General features: G+C 43.8%; 1 long non-coding RNA gene across 1 annotated transcript in view; it reads right to left on the minus strand.

Annotated features, from left to right (window-relative positions):
* Positions 1–200: 200 nt before the first annotated feature.
* Positions 201–14,672, minus strand: part of LOC132534590 (uncharacterized) — a 95,932-nt gene continuing 81,460 nt past the window's right edge. The window contains exons 4-5 of the long non-coding RNA XR_009546295.1: positions 13,170–13,323; positions 201–316 (exon numbers count right to left, since the gene is read on the minus strand). This is a non-coding gene — a long non-coding RNA (uncharacterized LOC132534590). The remainder of the gene's footprint in view (positions 317–13,169; positions 13,324–14,672) is intronic.

A 14,672-nucleotide genomic window follows, 5' to 3' on the forward strand; every position in this document is an offset into this window, starting at 1 on the left:
AGCGTCATGCCATGTATACTTAACCCGCTGTACTACCACCCAACTCCGAAAGTTTCTTTAGTAATGGTTCTTAATCCTCAATTTATACATTGCCGGGTGGGCACCGGTGGCCCAAGCCATGAATGCTGGTGGAGCTTGAGGGCGGCCTTCCAGCATGTGGATCAAGGCCCAGGGTCTTTCCTCGGAGCCCTGGGAGATCTGAGCTCTGAGCCGGCACTCACCGAGCAAGAAGGGCCATAGAAACTTGTCCCTGAGCTCCAGGGATCCTTCTGACCAGACCGACAGCAGGAAGGCCTCCTCCAGGCCAGCAGGACGTCTGAAAGGGAACCAGGTGACAAGGACACTTGAGAGCAGGCTTTGTAGACAGAGGACAAGGCTTCTTTGTCAGAGCTGTGCCCAGTGAGAGCACACCAGACTTGCTTGTTTTCCTACCACTGGCATCTGAGCCCAGTAAGGCCAATACTTCAAACAGAAACAACCCTCACATGAATAGCTACATAGCATATGATTCCATGGCTTCTCTGCTTTGTTTTATTTTTTTGCCTCCTCTTTATTACCTGTTTCTCTCCCCCCCAACCCCCATTAAGAGCTGGATTTTATTGGGGAGCTGATCCACCTTTCCCTCCGCTCTTTTGCTTACTCTAGAGTTGAGAGGAGGCAGGCCAATCTGCCAGGATTACCCAACCTGTTAGGAGAAATTAATTAGCACACTCTTCAGCTGCTGGGACAGTCAGATGCCATCCTCTCAGATGAGAGGAGAGGGTTATTAAAACAAAGGAAAGGACAGTCTCTCTCACCAAAGGGAAGTGTGTGACATCTGTGGCTTTGGAGTTTGACTGTCCTCAGGTTGGGTGATTACTGTGACCTAGGGACTAGCAGGGACAAGCCTTCAGCAGGAAGCTGGACAGGCTTCCTGGAAACCTCTCAGTGACCTGCAGTTCCATCCTCGGCCCACCTCATCCGTCCTCGGATCCGTACACAGGCCAGCTCTGTGCTCAGGTAGGCTTGGTGGGCTTTGGCCTTTGCACCTGCCACAGACACCAGGTGCCAGGTGTGGCATGGGGAGGGGTCCTCTCTAATGAGGACCGCGGGCTTCTGGCCAAGGACGCCTCTCTGTGAGGTTTGCTGGGAATGAAACACAACCCACAACCCCCTCAACTTCTACGGGGAAATAAAATGTCCTCCTTCACCTAGCTTCAACCTTTCCCCCAACAACACAATTAGTTTTTATGAGGGCTTGCATGAATCCTCTCATTGTGGTGCAGTCCTGGTTGTCAGAATGTTGACATTCTTAGAAAAACCGCCCCCAAATGTGTGAATATTAGAAACGTACACTCTGGAAGGAATGAAGTATTATGTTAGCCTCTGGTTTACCCACCAGGACAATTAAAAGATACAGCCTGGTGATGTATTTCTCCTCATGACTGAGTACTTAATGAATTGGTCTAGTGGGGGGAAGTGAGCACTCCATCTGTGGTGTGAAAAAACAGGAGGTCTAAGTCTGAACAGACTTGGGACAGAGGAGACTGAAGAGACCATAGTTACTCCTGACTCTTTAGGACCTAGACTCCAGCAGTTCACTTAACTGGAAGTACTTCTGAAACCGTCTACCTTTCAAGAACTCATATTTCCAAATATCTCCGAACGAATAACCGAATGGTGGTCCTGTGTCTGCACTCATTTAGACAAAGTAATGAAGAATAAGTACCAGATGGTTTCGCTCACGTGTGGAGGCTAGAGAACTGATACACATGATTTTGCAAAAAACCCAAAGCAAGCAAACTGTTTCTGAGACGTGTGGGAACGATGGTAGTTATCTCTGGGAGGTGGGAGGGTGGGAGATAGAGAAGTTTGATGGTGGGTGTGGTGTGAGACTTTACCCTGGAATCCTACAATCTCATAACCTAATAAAAAAATAAATTAAAATAAAAAATAAGTAAAATAATTTGGAAACTACTTCAGTAGCTTGTTTCCATCTAGCGTTCATGGAATATTGTTTCTTTCTTCATTAAAAAGAAAACAGAAGGGGGGCCAGGCAGCGGGGCACCTGGAGTAACGCACCTATTATATGATGTTCAAGTCCCAAGTCCCCGCCTGCAGAAAGAAATCTTCATGGGTGATGAAACAGGGCTGTAGTTGTCTCTCTTTCTCCCTCCCTCACTATCACCCCTTTCCCATCAGTCTCTCTCAGTTGCTATCAAATAAAAACATAAACTATTAAGAAAAGAACACAGAACTTATTATTAAAGTCAGGGGATGTATAAAAACATTCATCCCTTTTTTTGTCTTGATGTAATATAAACTTTTTCTTTTTGCCTGCACTACAAATCCACTGCTCCTGGAGGCCATTTTTTCCATTGTTGTTGTTGCTGCTGTTGTTATTGTTGGATAGGACAGAGAGAAATTAAGAGAGGAGGGGAAGACAGAGAGGGGGAGAAAAAGACAGACACCTGCAGACCTGCTTCACAGCTTGTGAAATGACCTCCTGCAGGTGGGGATCCTTGTGTGGGTCCTTGTGCTTTGCAATATGTACACTTAACCCAGTGTGCTACCACATGAACCCCTGTAATATAAACTTTTTTTTTTTGCCTCCAGGGTTATTGATGGGGCTTGGTGCCTGCACCACAAATCCACTGCTCTTGGAGGCTATTCACCCCTTTTTTTCTGTTGCCCTTGTTTATTTTTTATCATTGTTGTGGTTATTATCATTGTTGTTATTGATGTCACTGTTGGATAGAACAGAGAGAAATGGAGAGAGGAGGGGAAGACAGACAGGGAGAGAGAAAGACAGACACCTGCAAACCTGCTTCACCGCCTGTGAAGCCAGAGGCTTGAACCAAGATCTTTACGTCAGTCCTGGCGCTTCACGCCACGTGAGCTTAACTCGCTGCGCTACTGCCTGACCCCCTATAATATAAACTTTTAAAGAGCTCCCTGCTCATCCTGGACCAGAGAGTGTCAACTACTCAGCTTCAAAAGAAATGAAAACAAAACCCTGTGACTCAATGCACTTCCCCCAAACAGTTTAAGATTATGAAAACACCAATTTAACTCACTAGCTGACAATATTCCAAATTTAAATTAATAGCCAGAAACACCTGCAGCTGGAGCAGACAGACCCTGCCCTGCACCTGGCATGTCACCCGCGCCAGTGACCCAGGACACACTCAGCTCTGCCCTCTAGTTCCCACTCCAGCTTGTGAACTGGAGTTCGTAACCTTGGATGCCCAATCTTCCAGAGTTCTTCTCATAATCAAATCCAACAATGCATGTGAAAAACCACTGGCTAGAGCATTTAAAAATGCTATGAAGGAAGCTATCATAGAGATGGTGCCAAAGACTGTAATCCCTCCTCCAAAAATCAAAACCAGAAATCCCACATGATTCAGTTAGCCCATTCCTGGGGATTTACCTAAAAACTACACAGACTAGTTAGATGAGATATCTGTACCTTCATGTTTATTGTGGAATTATTTCCAATAGGCAAGAGTTGGGGACAACAGAAGTGATTACTGACAAGTGGATAAAGAGAACATGGTCTGTTTTGTGGGCAGAGAACTTGGCCAATGTGTCTTAGAACCTCACCTGTCTTCCCTCCTACCCTAATAGGGACAGAAACAGGTGACACAGAACTCTAGTGGTGTAAATCACTAATATATATATATATATATATATATATATATATATATACACATATATTTAAAACATGGTCTCTATATATAATGGAGTACTGTTAACCTATAAAGAAAGATACATCCATGCCATTTACAACAACGTAGATGAACCTAGGAGCCATCATATTAAGGAAAATAAGCCAGACAGGGAAAATCCCTAATAAAATTTAAAAAAATAATAAAAGAAGGAAAAAATAAATAAACTCTAGTTTTATTCCATACATCAGACAAAAGGTTAATAATCAAAACATATAAAGAGCTCACCAAACTCAGTATAAAGCAAACAAATGACCCCACTCAAAAATGGGGAGAGGATATGAACAGAATATTCACCACAGAAGAGATCCAAAAGGCCAACAGACATATGAAAAAAATGCTCCAAGTCACTGACTGTCAGAGAAATGCAAATAAAGAGAACAACGAGATATCACTTCACTCCTGTGAGAATGTCACACATCAGAAAAGGTAACAGCAGCAAATGCTGGAGAGGCTGTGGGGACAAAGGGACCCTCCTGCACTGCCGGTGGGAATGTCAATGGGTCCAACCCCTGTGGAGAGCAGTCTGGAGAACTCTCAGAAAGCTAAAAGTGGATCTATCCTGTGACCCTGCAATTCCTCTCCTGGGGATAGATCCTAAGGAACCCAACACACCCATCCAAAAAGATTTGTGTACATCTATGTTCTTAGCAGCACAATTTGTAATAGCCAAAACCTGGAAGCAACCCAGTTGTCCAACAACAGATGAGTGGCTGAGAAATCTGTGGTATAAGGGCCTGGGAAGTAGCTCACCTGATTGAGTGCACATATTATCATGCACAAGAACCTGGGTTCAAGCCCCCAGTCCCCACCTGTGGGCGGAAAGCTTCACAAGTGGTGAAGCAGGGCTGCAGGTGTTTTTCTGTCTCCTTCTCCCTCTCTTCCTCCCTTCTCTCTCAATTGCTCTTCGTTCTATCAAAATTAAATAAAGTTAAACAAATCATTGATAAAAAAAGAAAATAAATAAAACAGTCTACACCCTATTGGATTTCTTCCTTTACAAACAAAAAGAAAGTTGTGGTCTAGATACACAACGGAATATTACTCAGCTGTTAAGAATGAAGAAGTCATCGTCTTCACCTCATCTTGGATGGAGCTTGAAGGAATCATGTAAATTGAGATCAGCCAGAAGGAGAAGGATGAAGATGGGGTGAGCTCACTCCTGGTGGAATTTAAGAAACAAGGGCAGAAACACAAAGAGAAACTTGGTTTGGTGTATTGCACCAAAGCAAAGGACTCTGAGGAAGGAGGATAGGAAGGGGGTGGGGGGGTGCTTTAGGGTCCTAGTGTGGGATGGCGGGAAAAGCCCAGGGTTTCAGATGAGAGTGTCTTGGTGAGATGAGAATTTTGACCCATGTGTCAATGCATGTACTATAAGCCACTAACCCCCCTTCCATAAATGATTTAAAAAAATCACCCACTCATTCAATTCTTCTATGTGCTGTCCTTTTCATATTATTCACTCTTTACACAATATTGTGATAGGGCAAATAGTTTCTTTTCCTACTCCTTCTACCATATTACAAGCTCCTGAGAGCAATGCCTTTTTAAATATCCCCACCTGCAAGGGTGAAGCTTCCTGAGTGGTGAAGCAGCGCTACAGATGGCTCTCTGTCTCTCTCCCTGTCTGTCCTTATTTCCCTCTCAGTTTCTCTCTGTCTCTACCCTGTGAATAAATATTAAAAAAAAAAAACTATTTAGGAAGCCAGGCAGTGGGTAGCCCAGTTAAACTCACACATTACCATGTGTAAGGACCTGGGTTCAAGGCCCTAGTCCGCACCTACTGGGGTAGGGGGAGCTTCTTGAGAGGTGAAGCAGGACTTCAGGTGTTACCTTTCACACTCCTTTCCCTCTTGATTTATCTCTTATAAAATAAGTTTATAAATCATTCTAGGTGCTCCAGGAGGTGGCACAGTGGATAAAGCATTGGACTCTCAAGCATAAACACGAGGTCGTGAGTTCAGTACCTGGTAGCACATGTACCAGAGTGATGCCTGGTTCTCTCTCTCTCTCTGTCTTTCTCCTCCTATCCCTCTCATTAATAAATAAAAAATATTTTAAAAAATCTTCAAGAAAGGGAGACAGAGGGAGAGGGAGAGGGAGGGGGTAGAGAGAGAGGGAGAGGGGGAGATAGAGAGAGAGGGAGAGGGGAAGATAGATAGATAGATAGATAGATAGATAGATAGATAGATAGATAGATAGATAGAGATGACCAGAGTGCTGCTCAGGTCTGGGACAAGAGATTACAGGGATGGAATTCCTTGCATGCAAAGTCTGTGCTCTGCTGTTCAGATATATCCCTGGTCATTTGGAAAGAATTATTGAAAATTGATCTAAACCATGAGGCAGATTTCAAGTATGCAAAATCATAATTCAGTATCTATTTTGTATTACATCATGATATTCACCAAAAGTCTAATTCCTTTCTGCCCACCTCTGTGCAACTGACTCTTTTCCCCATCCACCTGTAACTACTCTTTTCTCTCTGCTAACCACCGTTTTGCTTTCATAATCTACAAATTTGCTTTCATCTTTGTCTGAAGAGGCACCTGACAGGAATAAGGCTCCATGCATCCCTGTCTCTATTAAAACAGAGGCTCCTACCTGGCAAGTTACTCTGCTACGTGATTGATGGGAGTCGCGTCTTGTAGCCGCATTTGCCATTTGCAAGGTCACAGGAGTGAGAGGAGAGGGGGCGACTGAAGAGTCTTTATTCTAGGAACTAAGTCAACTGCAGAAAGAGAATGCAGAGGATGGCCTGGCCCAAACCCTGCCAGCAAACGGGAGGCAGACACTGAAGCCAATGCTGTCCCTTTGGGGGCAGGTCTTCCCTCTCAGGCTCACAGGCACTCTGGATGCCATCCCAAACACACCGGAACCATCGGCAGAAGCAATCCACCGACAGGCTCTGTCTTTACGGGCTTGTGCTTTTTAAAGTCATAAACACCTTTTCAATAGGATGATATCTTGAGGCGACAGGTAGACAACAGAAGGGAATTACTGAGCAGAAATGACTTGAAGATTTGGAACAGAGTGGCAAGCATTAGAAACAAAATCCTCCCATAAGAAATCCAACAAAACAACAACGACAACAACAAAAAGCCACAGGCTTGGCAAGTGGGCTTTCAGCAGTTGAGTGAAAAGATCCGCAGAGGCCAAAGCCTCCTCTCTGGTTTGAGCTCCATGGTTGGATTCCCTTGGGTGAAGGTGGATGACTCGTCCCCTCGCAGGAAATACTGCGGGCTGGTGGCCATCCCCGTAGAAAGGATTTTCTGAAGTCTTAGAATAAGAAGAAAAAGCTGCGTGTCTATGTTCCATTTCTGCCCTTACAAATTCCTGAGTTTCTTTCTTTTCTTATTTATTTATGTATTTACTTATTTTTTTTGAGGGTGCCACTATCACAGAAAAATTTGATATTGTTGTTGTCTGAGCACATTTAAACTTCAGCTGGAATAACTACCAAGTGATTCATGCCTATGTAGGTGAATATGATGATGGTATCAGAGCCCCAGCGCACCATTTTCATTTCACTTTAAATAAAAAGCAAAATGTATCTGTGTCACTCAGTGCCCTTCCGCTGTGCTCAGAAGTATCAAACAGGCGACAATTATGATTGTGAAGTGATTGTGTCACATTGGAGGGAGCTTTATTGCTTCCGAGTCTGCTAGGCAGTAGCGCATTCTGTTTCATATTACTCTTTATATCATTGTTTGGCTGTGACTAGAATAATCAAATGCCATCAAATGCTGTCAAATTCAATTTACAGTATTTCTCGTTGAAGCCGGCGCTCTCTCGTGCTTCCCTTCTCCAGAGCTGCCATGGAAGAGACACTGTAATCACGAGCTTTATTTACAAAACCAACAGAGTGGATCCACGTTCCGCTTTCTAACAGATACTTTATTTCCCTTTATTCCAAATAGGAATTTGATGTGCTTTTCTCATGCAATTAGCGTTAAGTCGATGCAAGGAAATGATTCCAAGAGGATGAGCCGTTTCCAGCCTGTACTAATGTGCTTAGCACAAAGTGTGAATTCCCATTAGTGCCTTTACACGGCCATGCTCCTTCAAATCAGAAGTAGTATTCTTCCAATTAATATTTGCTGAAGAGAAATTTGGCTAGCTCCATCCTTCCTTCCTTCCTTCCTTCCTTCCTTCCTTCCTTCCTCCTTCTATCTCTCTCTTTTGTTCTTCATTTCCTTTTTTGTTTTGTTTTGTTAATGTCCTTTGCATAAATCAGAAATGTGGGCGGGGGTAGATAGCATAAAGGTTACACAAAGAGACTCTCATACCTGAGGCTCCGAAGTCCCAGGTTCAATCCCCCCGCACCACCATAAGCCAGAGCTGAGCAGTGCTCTGGTAAAAATAAATAAAAATAAATAAAATAAAGAAATCAAGAATACCCTCTCCTTTCACCATTTTTCCAGAAAGCCCTAACTCATGGCAGAAGAACAACCCCCTTCCACTTACTCCTCCATTCCTAGTGCCGCCACTGGTGCCATGCAGGGGGTTTGAAACCAGGCGCTGAGGCACGGCCAAGTGTGGCTTCTACTCGGCTGGCTGCCCCTCTAGTGCCCTGGGTCAGGTATTTGCCCCCACCCCTTAAAGGCACTTGTGGAAACCCTATGTTGCAAAGGGAATGCTGTACAAGGAAGGACTGTGAGGGACTGGGGAGGAGTGAAGAGGCCATGAGGGTGGGGTCTCATGGGTGAGAGTCACGCTTCCACCACCGGGGGACACCACAGAGCCTCTATGCTGCTAGGACCAAGCCAGGACAGAAGGAACTGACTATTGCCGATGAGTCACCAGATATGCACTCAGCCAGTGCTCTGACCGTGGGCTTCCTGGCTTCCAGAGCTGTGAGAACTATGTGTTTACTGTTGATATGCCACCAGTGATTGGCATTTTGTTTTAGCAGCTCACATGGTCTAAGACACGGAGCTGCTTCTCAGATGGCAGAAGCTCTGGCCTTTTGAAGCTCATTTTGCTTTACTTTCTCTTCCCTTCTCCCCTCTTCCTCCCCACTTGCCTACTGTCTCTCTATCCACTCTTCCCTCTCACTCACTGTCCCAGCCTCCCTCCCTTTTCTCCACTTTGTCATTATGTATTTATGTTTATTTAATCTAATTGAAGAATTCTGTCTTCCAGAAGACTTATTTGTTTCTGAAAGAGAGAGATGTGATGCCAAGATGGAATTTGGAACTTCGTGCTTGAGAATTCAACATTTTACCTACTGTGTTTCCTCTCAGACTTCTGATTTTATATTGATTTATCTTACCAGAGCACTGCCCAGCTCTTGTGATGGTGTAAGGAATGGAACCTGGGACTTTAGAGCCTAAGGTATAAAAATCTTTCTGTATAACCATTATACTATTTCCCCCACCATTTTATCATTAAAGTTATATTTATTATTGCCTGCATGAGAGAGAAAGAGAAAGGAGAGAGAGAGAGAGAGAAGGAGAGCGAGGGAGAGAGGGAGGGAGGGAGGGAGGGAGGGAGGGAGGGAGGGAGAAGAGAGGAAAGAGAACATTGAGCATGGAAGTGGTATATGGTAGTGCTGGAGATTAAACCTGGGTCCCCTGTGGCTCAGACATTTATGTCTGATACATTATCTCTCTGTATACTCGTTATTTAAAGAATTATTGTCCTCACCAATGTGCCCTGGAACCTCAACTCTTCAGATCTCTACCCCACTATGGAAAGACAGAACGAGGTTGGGGGGTATGGATCCACCTGCCAATGTCCATTTCCAGCAGAGAAGTAATTACAGGAGCCAGACCTTCCACCTTCTGCACCCCAGAAGCAATTTTGGCCCATACTCCCAGAGGGGTAAATATTAGGGAAAGATGACCAGAGGGCTCTGAACTCCACTTACATCAGGATCCTGAGAGAGAAGAGGGGAAAGGGTGGGACATTTAGATGTAGTAATGGTGTATGTGTGACTTGGGAAAGAAGAGAAGATGGGACTATAGGGGAAAAAAAGGGCAAATATATACAAATATAGACAAATAATTGTAGGAATAACAGTTAACTAATATCTACAACCTTAAGAGAATGGCTGTAGCTTCCAGTGGAGGGATAGAGGATCCAGAACTCTGGTGGTGGAAATGGTATGGTATTATATCCCTGTTTATGTTATAACTTTGTAAATCGATATTAAATAAATAATTATAAAAGAGTTTGTCCATGTTGGTCAAGTGAAGACAGGAGCTGAGAACAGAGCACCCTGGAACCCCAGAGGCCCATGACATATCTGGTTTTCAGTCTCATAATCTCACACACTCTTTCTTCTCACATTCACTGTTTCTTCTCTGCTTTCCTTGTTGCAGTTGGAAATGCTAAATAAATCCTGTCAGTCATAGTTCAGGGTGCCAGTATAATGGGATAGCTTCGCGGCGGGAGACAGATGACCAGGGACACATGGCTGAGCAGAGAAGAAATATTTCTTTATTCACGAGCGAACGGTTCAAAAAACTAATCTAATCTAATCACAACCCAATTCTGTCTTGCCTTTCTCTACTCCGGCGGAAGAGTCAGGAACCAAGGAAGTATATATGATAGGGGGCGGGGAGAAGGAAGAAGCACAAAAAGGCAAGGACTAAACCAAAATCTCCTGGAGGCAGGGGGAGTGAGATCAAACCAATGTAACAGAATGACCATGTAAATAGACCACAATGTCAAGCAATGTAACAGAAGGGCTCCCAGAAGCAGAACTAGAAACATACCGACAAAATCCCACACATCATCAGCGAAAAGATGTTGCATCCCCACTGTCTATCCAGCCCAGAGAAGCTCACGGAGTGAGCCAGAAGGGGAACTAACTGCAGAGTCATGTCTCTCACAGATTAAAGGCATCACTGTCTCTTGAGGATGAGGAATAGCCTTTCCAATCCCTACAGAATAGGTGACGGAAACGATGGAGTTCTCATCCCAGATCTGCTCTGATCTAGAGCCACTATGTTCTCAGGGCCATGACCTCTAATGCGTCACCAGACAGAAGGTTTATATGAATTCAAGCTCTGAAGTCTCCTGCCCCACCCAGCACTCAAACATAACTATTCACAGGCAGCCTTGACTCTTCCCTGGAAAATGTGTAAAATTTCGCAGCACTAGGGCTGGGTGGTGGGTGACACACCTGGCTGAGCACACCTTCCAATGTGCAAGGACTTGGGTTCAAGTCCCTGGTCCCCACCTGTTTCACAAGTGGTGAAGCAGTGTAGCATGTGTCACTCTGTCTCTCTCCCTCTCTTTTTATCTCTTCCTTTTCTATTTCTTTTTGTCTATATATAATAAACAGTAAATTAAAAACAATTTCCAAGTATCAATCCTAATTGCCAGTAGTCAATCCAAAAGTCATCAATTCTCATCTATCCCACTGTGGACACAGAGTATGTGCTTGATCTTATCGTCCTGGAAGAGTGTTGGTCTTAGATAATTCATAACAGTGACAGAAGCCCTTTTACCTGTGAATTAAGTAGTTGGTGGTGACTCCATTGGCCTTCTGAGGTGACCTCAACTTGACCTCTATTTAGACTGGCCCCAGTGCCTTCAAAATGGGAACATCAAGATCCACTGGGGCTGTGTCAGATGTCGTGGTGAGCACTTTACTGCTAAGTTCACAACCTCCTTGAAAAGCAACCAAGACCTTTAGTAATAGGCCCCATTGGGAAAAGACATAGATCATGCATACGGAAGGGTAGAACATGATGAAAATAATTTTGTCTGAACTTTTGCGCACACTCTTCTATACGTGTTTCAGACTCATACTAGACATCTCTATAAGGTCTTTTTAAAATATTTTTTTTTCACTACTCCCATCACCAAAGGTCTGTGTCCCCATCCTCAGCCCCTTAGATAACCACTCTAGTTCCCACAGTGTTAGACAGTGGTTGACATTTTGCTTTGTCACATTCGCATACTCAATTCTCTGTATTTCATATATGAGTGAAACCATTCTGTAGGGTGTTTCTACTTTAAATAGAAAATCACTTTTGGAAGAATCCCCTCATTAAGCACATACTGATGCATACAAAAACTGTATGATTTAGCGATTTAGTCTTGTCTGAACTGAGCTTTCACTAGCTGTTGCAATTACTCCAGCCAGGAAGGTTTTTTTTTTTTTTTTTTTTTTTTTTTTTTTGGTGTTTTTGCCTCCAGTCACTGGGGCTCCACACCCGCCACTTCTGGTGGCTTTTTTCCCCTTTAATTCAACAGGACAGAGAGAAATGGAAAGGGGAGGGGGAGATGGATAGAGAGATGGAGAGAAAGACAGACACCTGCAGACCTGCTTCACCACTCATGAGGTGTCCCACTGCAGGTGGGGAGCGGGGGTTCGAACTTGAGTCCTTGCATATATCCTTGCACCACCACTTGGCCAGAAAGTTTTAATGTACCTGCACTCCAAATATGTGTGTGCATGTCCTGCCATCTTGAGTGCTCTTGATAATACCTTAGCTTTGCAGTCATTCAAAAGTTATGATCATTTTTCTCAGTGCATAGGAACCAGAGAAGCATTCTGCAGACTACTGGACATCCATTGCATCATCTTAGGGATGTGGAGAGGTTGATTTTACATCATATATAAAAAATATCATTCAAAGTGATCTCCATGCTGCTCCCCTGAGGACTAGATCAAGGAAAGTAATCCTCTTCACCCCAAAATGGAAGGTCTGGTTTGTAGAGAGAGTGGAGAAACTGAGTCACAGGAGAGGAGACATCACTTTACAACACTGAAGACTCCACATGCTAGCTGACTTTAGGGGGCCAGTTACTCACTGGGGGGGGGGGTTTTGAAGGATGTGCCACAGAGGGGCACAGGGGTACGTGGGAAATAGCACAGGCAGACGCCATTCATCTGAGGCCCGGCAACTGGCTTTGGCCATGGATGAGAGTTGTAGCTTTTATTCTCTTGGCACTTGGGTGTCAGGTATTGAAAGACAGTTGGTACGGAGGGGAGTGTAAGAGGTTCTGACTTTACTGACCTCTCGTCCCAGCCAAGAAAGTCGAGTTAGTGTACTTGTGACAGGGAACACAGGAAACAACAGAAGATTCATCTGAGTAGGACTCGGCTTCTAAATCACTTCTTCCTTTGCCTCTTCTCTCGATCAAAACTCAAATAGCACCGGGGGAGGGTAGTTTCTAGTCTATCTTTGAAATGACTTTTTTTCTTTTTAAGCCAGTGATTCCCTCTAGGTGATCTAAGTGTCTTTCTCTTAAAGAGCCTTATAAAACAAGACTTTGCAAAAATGCTGTTTTAGTATATTTAAATATTCATGATTTAATGGGAAGAAATGCATGATGCTTCCTGCAGTGCCGAGCTCTGATTTTTCTAGGTAAACAGTCCAGTACAAATAAGAAATGAAATGCTAGTCTTTGTATTTTAGAGTCTAGTCCCTTCTTAATGAAAATTTTAATAAAATACTTTTCATAAAAGTCCAGGGTAGGTGTCTGAAAGATGCTTACCCTTACAAGCTTGAATCCTTATCTCATCCTCTGTGAACAGAGCCAAATCTTCCAGACGGGAGGACTGATGCCCCCACGGGAAAGGACAGAGGGGTCACACTGCCAGGCTTCAGCAGGACAGTCTACTCCACGGGCACGTCAGTGACACAGGTTCCTTTAAGGGAGAGAGGGGGAGAGAGAGAGAGACATATGTGTACCATAAGAAAAGGTCCACACTCTTGCCTCCGAAGTAAATGAGCATTTAAAATTTTTTTTATCCTTTAAAGATAGATGAGTACTTAATATAGCAATTAGAAGCTGCATGGAATTTAGGTGAAAAATATGAGAATGCATGTTCCAGAGGAGAGGAACTCTCATCTGTGCTCCTTAAAAACAAATGAAGTTTAATAGTTCCTACAGAGATCTATACTCTGTGGGCAAATAAAAATGAAGGAGCCTTTCACTGCTTAAAAAATAGAAGGCAATTAGAAATGGTGTCATATATTTTTTCTTAGGCTCACTTACTCTTAAAGTACATAAAATCACACCAGTTTTTCTGTGACCATAATTCTCTAGTATTGTGTAGGTCTCCAGTCTGACACAGTTCCTTGACATACGAGCCCAAAAGTATCCAAAATCCTGGTCTCCTTAGCACAGTCTAAGTGCATGAGTGGCCAAGGGGTAGGGTCTCAGGACAGTGAGACCCCTGGATATACATACACATGACAGTCAGTTTCAATCCATCACTTTGCACAGAACTTCCTGAAAGAAGACCTTGTCACTTTAGTCTCCTTAAACCTACTCTTATAATAAATGCCTGTGAGTCTTCTTTGGTCATGAACAAGTAGAGTTCATGAAAATAAACAGAAGGGGAGTCGGGCGGTAGCGCATGTGGCACGAAGTGCAAGGACCGGTCTAAGGATCCCGGTTCGAGTCCCCGGCTCCCCACCTGCAGGGGAGTTGCTTCACAGGCGGTGAAGCAGGTCTGCAGGTGTCTGTCTTTCTCTCCCCCTCTCTGTCTTCCCTTCCTCTCTCCATTTCTCTCTGTCCTATCTAACAATGACGACATCAACAACAACAACAATAATAACTATAATAACAATAAAATGAGGGCAACAAAATGGGAAATAAATATAAAAATTTTTTAAAGAATAAAATAAACAGAAAATATCACCTCAGGTATTGTTTTCAGTGTTTGAGAGGGAGTGGGGGACAGAGACAGAAAGACAGACACCTGCAGACCTGCTTCATTGCTTGTGAGGTGACTCCCCCCCCCCTTGCAGATGGGGAGCCGGGATCCTTGGACGGGTCCTTACGCTTTGCAGGTAAAGTAGAGGAATCAAGCCTTTGATAAGGTTTCAGTGGGGATCCTATAAAATCTTCTTACTGATCTGATTGATTATAGAGATGCTGCGATTAGCTCCTTCACTTTAAACAAAATCTTTCTAAAATATATATTTGCTTAATTCACTTGTTATTGTAGAGAGACAGAGATAAAGTGAGAGGGAAGGGGAGGTAGAGAGA

The sequence above is a fragment of the Erinaceus europaeus genome, chromosome 19 (genome assembly GCF_950295315.1).
Source record: "Erinaceus europaeus chromosome 19, mEriEur2.1, whole genome shotgun sequence".
Classification (NCBI taxonomy): Eukaryota; Metazoa; Chordata; class Mammalia; order Eulipotyphla; family Erinaceidae; genus Erinaceus; species Erinaceus europaeus.